This window comes from Melospiza melodia, chromosome 2 (assembly GCF_035770615.1).
Source record: "Melospiza melodia melodia isolate bMelMel2 chromosome 2, bMelMel2.pri, whole genome shotgun sequence".
Taxonomy (NCBI): Eukaryota; Metazoa; Chordata; class Aves; order Passeriformes; family Passerellidae; genus Melospiza; species Melospiza melodia.
The window spans coordinates 142009309-142017750 of NC_086195.1; the positions used below are offsets into that span (position 1 = coordinate 142009309).

Consider the following 8442-nt stretch of genomic DNA (forward strand, 5'->3'; position numbering starts at 1 on the left):
TTGGTGTCCAGGGGAAAGATCTTGAAACAGCTCTAACAGGTGTTCCAAGGCCAATGTTTCTGTCCAACGCAGGTGTAAAATGAGATGTTTGCTGCACCTGATCCACTGTTGATCAAATGGAACAAGCACTGGACAAGAAAATACAAGCCTGTTTTCCTAAATAGCTGCATTGTCCAAGGCACTGTGCTGAAAGAGGTGTGAAAGAGCGCTCACTTTCCTTTAACAACTCTATTCTCTGTCTTTTCCAAAGGCTTTCAACAAATGGGGTGAAAGCTCTTATCTGTCATGGGCATTTCCAACATGCTGGAAGTGTTTCAGTGCTCTGGAGAACATGTGTACCTTTCCTGAAATGCATCCTTTTGTTGGCTCTTCAGATATTGCTGGGATCATGGACATGGGCAGCTTTAACTGAGGCTCCTGAAAACTACTTATGAACCTTTTTCCCTTGGAAAATGTTACATTAACAGCACTCGTTATGCAATGTTTGGAAACAACTTAAATGTTTATAACAGATGATAAGAAACAGAAAATATATTCTGCACTTCTACTGCAGTCAATAACACCTGTGTGAAGTTGAGGCTTTTTACTTTTATACTTTGCAGTGAGCAAGGTCTTGTACAACCAGATTTTATTTTTATGTTATTTCTTATAAGTTATTCATAAAATCCAACATGCAAATTTTAGTACCTGCAGTTAAATTCAGTCTCTTGGGTCTTGTTGTATCCAAGGGGTGTTTCAGGCAGTGAAATATGTGAGCAGTATTTTCACAACTGGGTGTTTTGTTTGGATGGAGTGACCTTGATATGGTTCTTTGAGCCCTAGATTATTATTGTGTTCATAGTGGAAACTTTTATCCTGCTCCCTGTGGCGAGTGCTGGTGTGTGCCTGCTCTGGGCCTGAGACTGGAGTCCCTTTCTCCCTCAGAGTAAGATGCAGGGTACTGGGGTTGGTTTGTCCCTTTTGAAAGAATCACTGGTGATTCTGGTGCAGAAAGTATGGAGAATGTTGCAGAAAAAAATCAATGCAAAAATAGGGTATGGAGTCTTTGAGTGATGGGAAAGGACTGGTTTTTCCATGTTTGTATATGTTTGTGCAGATGGTCATGCTCATAGCTGTGTGCTTTAGAGCTGTTGGGCCTGAGCCTGAAAATGGAGATGTGCCATAAACTGGACTAAATTTCAGCAAGAAACAATTAACTGAAAATACTGCCATGGGACTTGCCCTGATATGTCAGCTCCTGACTCAAGCTGCAGGTGATCTGTACTTGGCAGCTTCTGTGGGGTCTGCAGGATTTTTGTATGGAAGCTCTGCCATATGGCTGACCAGGGACTGGGTTTTTGTCTAGCAGGGTGATGCCCAGTCCCTGACTGAGTGTGGTTTACTCTTAACACAAACCTTGCTGCAGTGTCAGTTGCTATTAAATTCATCAAAGAATTACTAATACTAAACCAAAATATTTGCATAGAAATCACTGTCAAGTTTCTCTCAACAAAGCACCAGCAATGGCACCTGAGGAACAGGCAGGAACTGGTGCCCAGGAATTCCCCTGCACAGGAGGCAGAAATTCTTCTCTGGGCACTGCCTGAGCCCTGAACAGATTGTCCAGAGAGGTTGTGCAGCTCTTAAATTTGTGCTAATATAGCCAAAAACAGTGAGAGAAGCCTCAAAGCAAAGAAGGACAGACCCAGAAGAACAAAAAATATTGGCCTGTAGACAGAATTTCGAGTGTTCTGGCAAAGATAAACACAGAAATTACTCTTGAGGGAATGAAAAAAAACAGGGAACATTTGGAAGAGAAAGCACAATAAATGGGGAAAATTGGCAATGAACAGCAATCTTAAATTAATTGCAACCTTGTGCTAAGTCTTCTGTTTTGTTGATTCTCACTTCAGATTTATGTGACACCTGATACGTTTCTTAGTTTCTCAATAAAGCATTATCTTGCATTAAGATAATGTAAAATGGAAAAAAATGTTTTTAAGAAAAAATATATCTAGGCATTTGAACTGTGTTTATGTGTATGTTTTTCATCGTGTAATGACTGTTAACTGCTCCAGACTGTTATGCAGAAAACCCTGTGCTCTGCTTCATAAGGTGCAAAAGTGACTATAAATATACAAATAGATTCAAGAAATAATCAAGTAGCTACTAAGAAGTAAAGTAGTGTTTTTTTAAGATTTGTGTATTGTGTGTTTCAAATAACAGAAATAGAAAAGGCAGAAAGGGCTGGCCTCAAGGTCCATAACTTTCTTTTCATTTTTGGACAAAAATTTAGTGAGCAGTAAGAAGTACTCTTCCCATTTAGGGCTTTCTCTCACATTTTTGTCACATAAAAGGAAAGTTAGTGAGCACTTGCCTCCAAAGTGTCATTAGTAAACTCTTCCCTTGTCCTCTTTTCCTCAGCTTGTAGGAAATCAAAATTTTCTCAGATCTCTTAAGACCCTTAAGGCCTTTCATACTTACCTGAAATACATGAACACACACTGACCTTAATTGCAGTAATTTCTTAAAGATCAGGTTCAAGTTTTATCCTAAAACACTTCTGTTCACAAAAACTTGGCAGAGCTGATGTACCTCACTGCCATCCTCATTTATTGGGCCAGACTTTCTGCTTTTCTCTTCAAATTTGACCTCCTTGTCACAGCACCAGTTCCTATCTGTGTGTGAGAATCTTGAGTTCTCTGCTTGTTTATCTTTGTTGTGCACTGTCCCTCTAACAGGTGGTGGAAAAAAGCTGATAATGGTTCACTGTATGACATCCTTTACCATGGGCACTGTTTTGAGCAGGTTTTGGAAATCTGTTTTATCAGAGTTACTTAATGATAATGTCAGCAGTGAAAGTTCTGTGATCATCTGCTACATTCTAAATCCTGCAGAATTTCTCTTTCATTCCAGGCCATCTGTGATTCTTCTGTTGCTGTGAAACATTTTTTCAGTTTAGCTACTAAAAACCCTGCAGTGCCTTCAAGCCTCCAATTATTGTTATTGATCTCTCAGCAGATAAAAGAATCCTCCAAACCCCTGTCTGACTTCTCTTTGGTGTATTGAAACTGTGTGGGGGGCAAAATGCCTTTTTTTCCTTTTTTTAATGAAAAAACCTATTGGCCAGCACGTTGAATTAATGCTTTCATGTAAGACATGTTTTCTATGGAGGCCTGCCATGTTTGTTTCATATGAAGAGAATCCCACTATTTTAGTTTGTTCAGTCAAACGCAGGAAATGTCTGATCATCTCTCCATCTTTCCTCCCACAGCAGTGATTAATCACTCCCTTTGAAAAACCTGTATTTTTGCAGTTGGAAGGAAACATTGATAACTGATTAAATTCTAGCTCTGCAAATGATGCCTACACACAAATACAGCATTTACACACATAAAAAATTACTTAGGTTTTAGACAGACTTGCCTGTAGTTTATGCTGAAATATCTGAGTACTTGGAGACTTAAACTTTGTAAGTTTACTTTGGGAGTTTGGAAGTATTTCAATCACTGTTATAGAAGACCCACATATTTTGAGTTGTGCTGAGTTTTCCAGCCTTGATGATTCTATGTAACTATAGATCCCAGGACAAAATCCTGCTGGAATTCCACTGGTAACTGGCCTTCAACCAGTGTGAAAGAAATATTCCCTACTTTTTCTAAATGCTGAGACCCATGTATCTCTGTTAAAACTTAGTGGATCTTCCAAGATTTAAATGTCCCTATAACTTGTAGAATTTGCTTGGTGACTCCCTGAGCACCTGTAGTTCGTAACCTGGCTTATCTTTTTGCTCTGTTTTTCTTCTTACTTCGAAGAGCCTGCTGAGGTTTTGACTCCTGTAGACTGTAAGCTGCAGTTATCTCAGATTCTGTGATAAAGGCTAACACAGCAAGGATTATGTCTCAAGTGCTCCCTATGCAAGGAAATGTCTCCTTCCATCAGCAAAACTGAATTTCAAGTTACTGAATTAAAATGGTGTCAGGAATCCACTGCTTCTTTTTGACAGTTCAGGGGTGGCAGCTGAAGCATCTAACACCCACTTAAAGCCTACACTGGAATAATTAAAGCCCTCAGAAACAACTCCCAAGCTCACTGATTATTGCACTGACTTTGGCATCCTGTGGCCCAGAATTTTTTTGCAGCATTTTATCTGCTGGGCTGCTGAAGAGTGTGTTCATCCACACAACTTACAAATGTTTATGTAGATAGCCTGAAATGTTATGTAAATAAAAATTAACTCCACAGCCTTATCATGATTTATAAAACCTACACTGGGATTTGGAAGCCTGTTTTGCAGCACAGTTAGCAGTGGAACACGAAATGGGACTGGAATGGAGCCTGGTTTGTGTGAGAGAGAGGCACCAGTAAAGGGAGGGGGAGCCAAGCTATCCAGTCACAAACCTTGTTTCTGCAGCCCCATCTCTTCTCTTGCTGGTCTTCTGCCCCTGTCCAAAACAGAAACATGGCAGAGTGGCAGGTTTCCCTCCAAGCATCCTCAAATTCCTAGCACAGTCTGAATGGGAAAAGCAAAGGCAACACTTAGGAGCATTATCCTGCTAATCAGCTGCGTGTAGTGTGAGGCAAACATTAAACATATTGCTGTCCTGTATCCCCAGGATGAAGTAAATTTAAACATTTCATCTTGCTGGCTAAAAAGCCAGGCTGGAAGTCAAAGGAGTTCAAATATTCACAGGAACCTGTGAACGTTCGTTAAGAATGATTGGACTAAAAATTCTGTCACAAGTCATTCTGATGTGACCTCACTGTGACCTCATGCAGAGCCAAGATTTAGCCAGCACATATCTTGTAGGATCTCCCTCTGGAAAGCTTACACTGTGACTTGATGTTCTGACCATTTGAATGCTGATTTTTTTTTTTCCTGCCCCCCACTTACCAAATTGCCAAATTGCATGGAGTAGTTACTGAATTTTGCAGTGGTTGTGAGAAAATAAATGTAATCTGGGGGCCAGATCTGTTAGGAACTGGCAGAGCTCCATGGACTTGCTAAGGTTGTGCTGCCCCAGCATTCATAAAGGTCAGATGGTTAAAGACTCAAGAGAGCAACACAACATTTAGGGCTTTGGCCAGATTCCAAATTGGTGTGGTCAGTCTTGCTTTTCTTCAGGATTTGGGGCTTATTATCTTGCATTTACTTGCCCTCTGTAAATATGCAAAATAACCTTTTTAAACATGGCCTACTTAGCAAACCAGAACACTTAGCTTGCCAAAATATGTCTGTGCTTTCTCTTACAGCTCATGGCTTTGTATGGAGTCCTCCTTCTGTGATTTTGCACGTGTACAGCTTCTGTGGTGTGCTGTGGTTGTGGGTGCAAACCTCACAAGCAGGTAAGGAGTTCCAGCTCAGATTCTCAGCCACAGCTCTGAGACTGCAGATGAGGATTTTTCTCCAGACAGAAATAGGGAGGAGTTAGGATATTGTGACATTCTATAGGACAGCAGCACCTCTCTTATGGGCCTCATTTTCTTAAAGATGAGAATAAAATAATTTTAGATTAAATTTGGCTTGTTAGAACTGTCAGAGTGCCTCATTCTTCCACAATTTCATTCATCTTCCTGAGGAAATAAGCCTTTGGATCCAGCAGCTGACAGGAAGCAACAACTAATGATGATTATTTGTACAATCTAGAAGTACTTTCTCTTCCTCTCATTTGGGAACACTTGCACTCGCTCTCTGTGTCTCTGAGTTCAGCTGAACAGCAGCCAAACAGCATCACTCATTATTTCTTTGTCTTTAGAAAGGGCAGGACAGCAAGTGAGCAAGGCTGAAGTAAGAAGGGCTTCATTTCAGGGGTGGAGAAAGGGTTTCTCTGTGCTCTGACATTGAGTTGGGAAACCTGAATTTTTAAGAAACACAAGAAAAAACATTTTATATTCCTGATTGTAAGATGAGCAGGAGCAAAAGAAGAAAAAAAATGATGCGTTGAATTCTTTAAGTTCATTGATACCTTTGGAGGAAAGTTTGCTGTAAAATGTCATCTCTGATTTCCTGCAAACCTGTGAAACTGTAACAGAGGTTCTGGGTCCTAAAATGCATCAAATGCTGAAGAAAAAGTGTAAATGGGAAATCAAATTTTGTATCAGTTCATTGGTCATTCTTTTCATAGACTCATCACGTCACAGGATGGTTTGGGTTGGAAGGACCTTACAGCTCATCTCCATCCATGGGCAGGGACACCTTCTACTATCCCAGGGTGCTCCAAGCCCCATCCAGCCTGGCCTTGGGCACTGCCAGGGATCTGGGGCAGCCACAGCTGCTCTGGGCACCCTGTGCCAGGGCCACAGCACCTTCACAGCCAAGAATTTCTTCACAGTATCTAATCTAGACCTGCCCACTTTCAGTGTAAAACCATTCCCCCTTGTCCTGTCTCTCAGGCCCTTGTGAATAATCCCTTTCCATCTTTTTTGTAGATTCCCTTCAGGTACTAAAAAGCTGCTGGAGGTGACCCTGAAGCCTTCTCCAGGCTGAATAATCCAGATTTTCTCAGCCTTTCCATTCATCTGTATGTTGTAGTTTGGCAAGAAAGGCAGGAAGAGACATCTCAGCAGAGATTTTCCGTAGGAATTAGTGTTTGATGTCATTGGGAGCACTTTTATTTCCATTTCTGATGCAATAGTAGGTTTTCAGCACCTACAGCGTTCCCCATTTGGAGTTCAAGGAAAGCGGATTTCTTTGATCTGTATTCTGAAGGACACACAAAGTTTGAATAAAAGGTAAGTTTAAGTAATATAATGCATTAGAAGAGGAGAAAAGTGTTTTCACTATTTGCATTATAAATTAATGTTCTTGTTACTTCCCTGTCCAAAGAAAATCAGCGTGTTCCTGTGGCTGAGGACATCATGTGGGAAGTGCAAAGCAGTTTTGGCTGGTCTACAGTTCATGAAAAAAAAAAAAAAAAAGCAACTTGCCATTAGTGGGTCATCTGATGCTGTAACTGTGTGCTGGTGCCCAGCTTCCAGGTAGGTTTCACAATAAAGTTTGTTTCTGGGGGTTTTCCATTTGATTTTTGAAAAATGATTTATCTATACTCAACAACATGCTTTGTCCACAGCTGCTATTAAAGTCTTCTGTGCTACCAGGAGGCTTTCCCAGTTCTCCTTTTGCCAGAGTGTTTCACTGCAGATGTGTTTTGGCATGGAAATGACACCCACACCTTTTCTTTGCAGTCTGGCAGAGCTGTGAGTGGCAACCCCGACCTCACTGATGCCATCATGGCTGTGCAGAAAACATCATTGTGGTATAGTTCTCTGAGGATCTCTGTATTTTGTGTCGTGGTACCTTCATGCAGACAGCAAGGATTTCAGGGAGGAATGTTTTTATTCCCTGTCCATTCCTCCCCCATTTGCCTGGTTACCTGCCCAGTCCTGCCTGCCAGGTGCCTCTGCTGAGAGGAGAAGCAGATGCCCCCTGTGCCTGACCAATGCTGAGGGAGCAGCAGAGGGAATTTTTCAGCTGCTTGTTTATCAGAGGCTTGGAATTGAGTTGGGAATCAGAGTAAGTCTGATTTGCCTGTTAGCATCCAGCTCTGTTTATTATCAAGGACAGCTGCAGGGCTTGCACAAGGCAGAGCCTTAGCTGATCAGCTAGCTCAGTTTACTGTGCAGGAAAAGGCCAAAGAAAGCTTTCATTTTAATGGAAACGTGGTTCTGCAATGCATAAACAAAGTTTACTCAGAAATCCTGAGCAACAATCATGCTGTAAGTTGTCTCTTTGTTTTGTTTTTCTTTTCAGGGTTTCTGGTGTCCTTTCCAGTGGAGGGGTTGTTCATGTCTGGTGCTGTGGGCCAAGAAAAGAAGGAACAAGCCTGAAAAACCCCATATCCTCTTGCAGGACCAGATCCATCTTTTGGATGTGGTTCCTGTTGAGTACACCAGACATTTCCCAAGTTGAGCTAAGCACAGAGCTTGACCTGCTGATTTTGCAAGCCCCAGTTTAAGTTCCATGTGTGCTTTTATCCAGTTAATCAAACAGCTGTTTCTCCAGTGAGATAAATGCCCTCCTCTGACGTGTCTCCAGGCGATGTTTGGCTGCTTTATCTTTGCTCCTGCTTCTCACAAACCCTCTCTGTCTGACCACTGGGTGTCAGTAAAAGACTGCAAAGTGGTTTTTGTAGTTAAATATACATGAGTTCCTCTCAGGCTCTGTGGGTGTTCCTTACTTAAGGTGGCCAAGGCAAATTTGAGAATACCACTCACACAGACACTAGGAGTGTACAAAAATCAACAAAAACAGCTCAGATCAGTAAGTTTCTCCTGAATCACATCACCATTCTATTTGAATTAATTCATGCTATCAGGAAATTAAATAATTTTAAATAATTATATTTTTTTCTTGTTCAAGCAAAACTACTTTTCCCAACATAATCACGAGGTACAAAGCTGCTACATTTTACTGTATTCATATTTCTTGTGCATTAGCCAATATGTGACTGGAGGTTCTAGTCC

General features: G+C 41.2%; 1 long non-coding RNA gene across 1 annotated transcript; it reads left to right on the forward strand.

Annotated features, from left to right (window-relative positions):
- The first annotated feature begins 6412 nt into the window (after window positions 1–6412).
- LOC134415265 (uncharacterized) lies at window positions 6413–8160 on the forward strand. The gene is made up of 3 exons (XR_010026993.1): window positions 6413–6711; window positions 6806–6957; window positions 7730–8160. It is a non-coding gene; the product is annotated as an uncharacterized LOC134415265 (long non-coding RNA).
- Window positions 8161–8442: the final 282 nt, after the last annotated feature.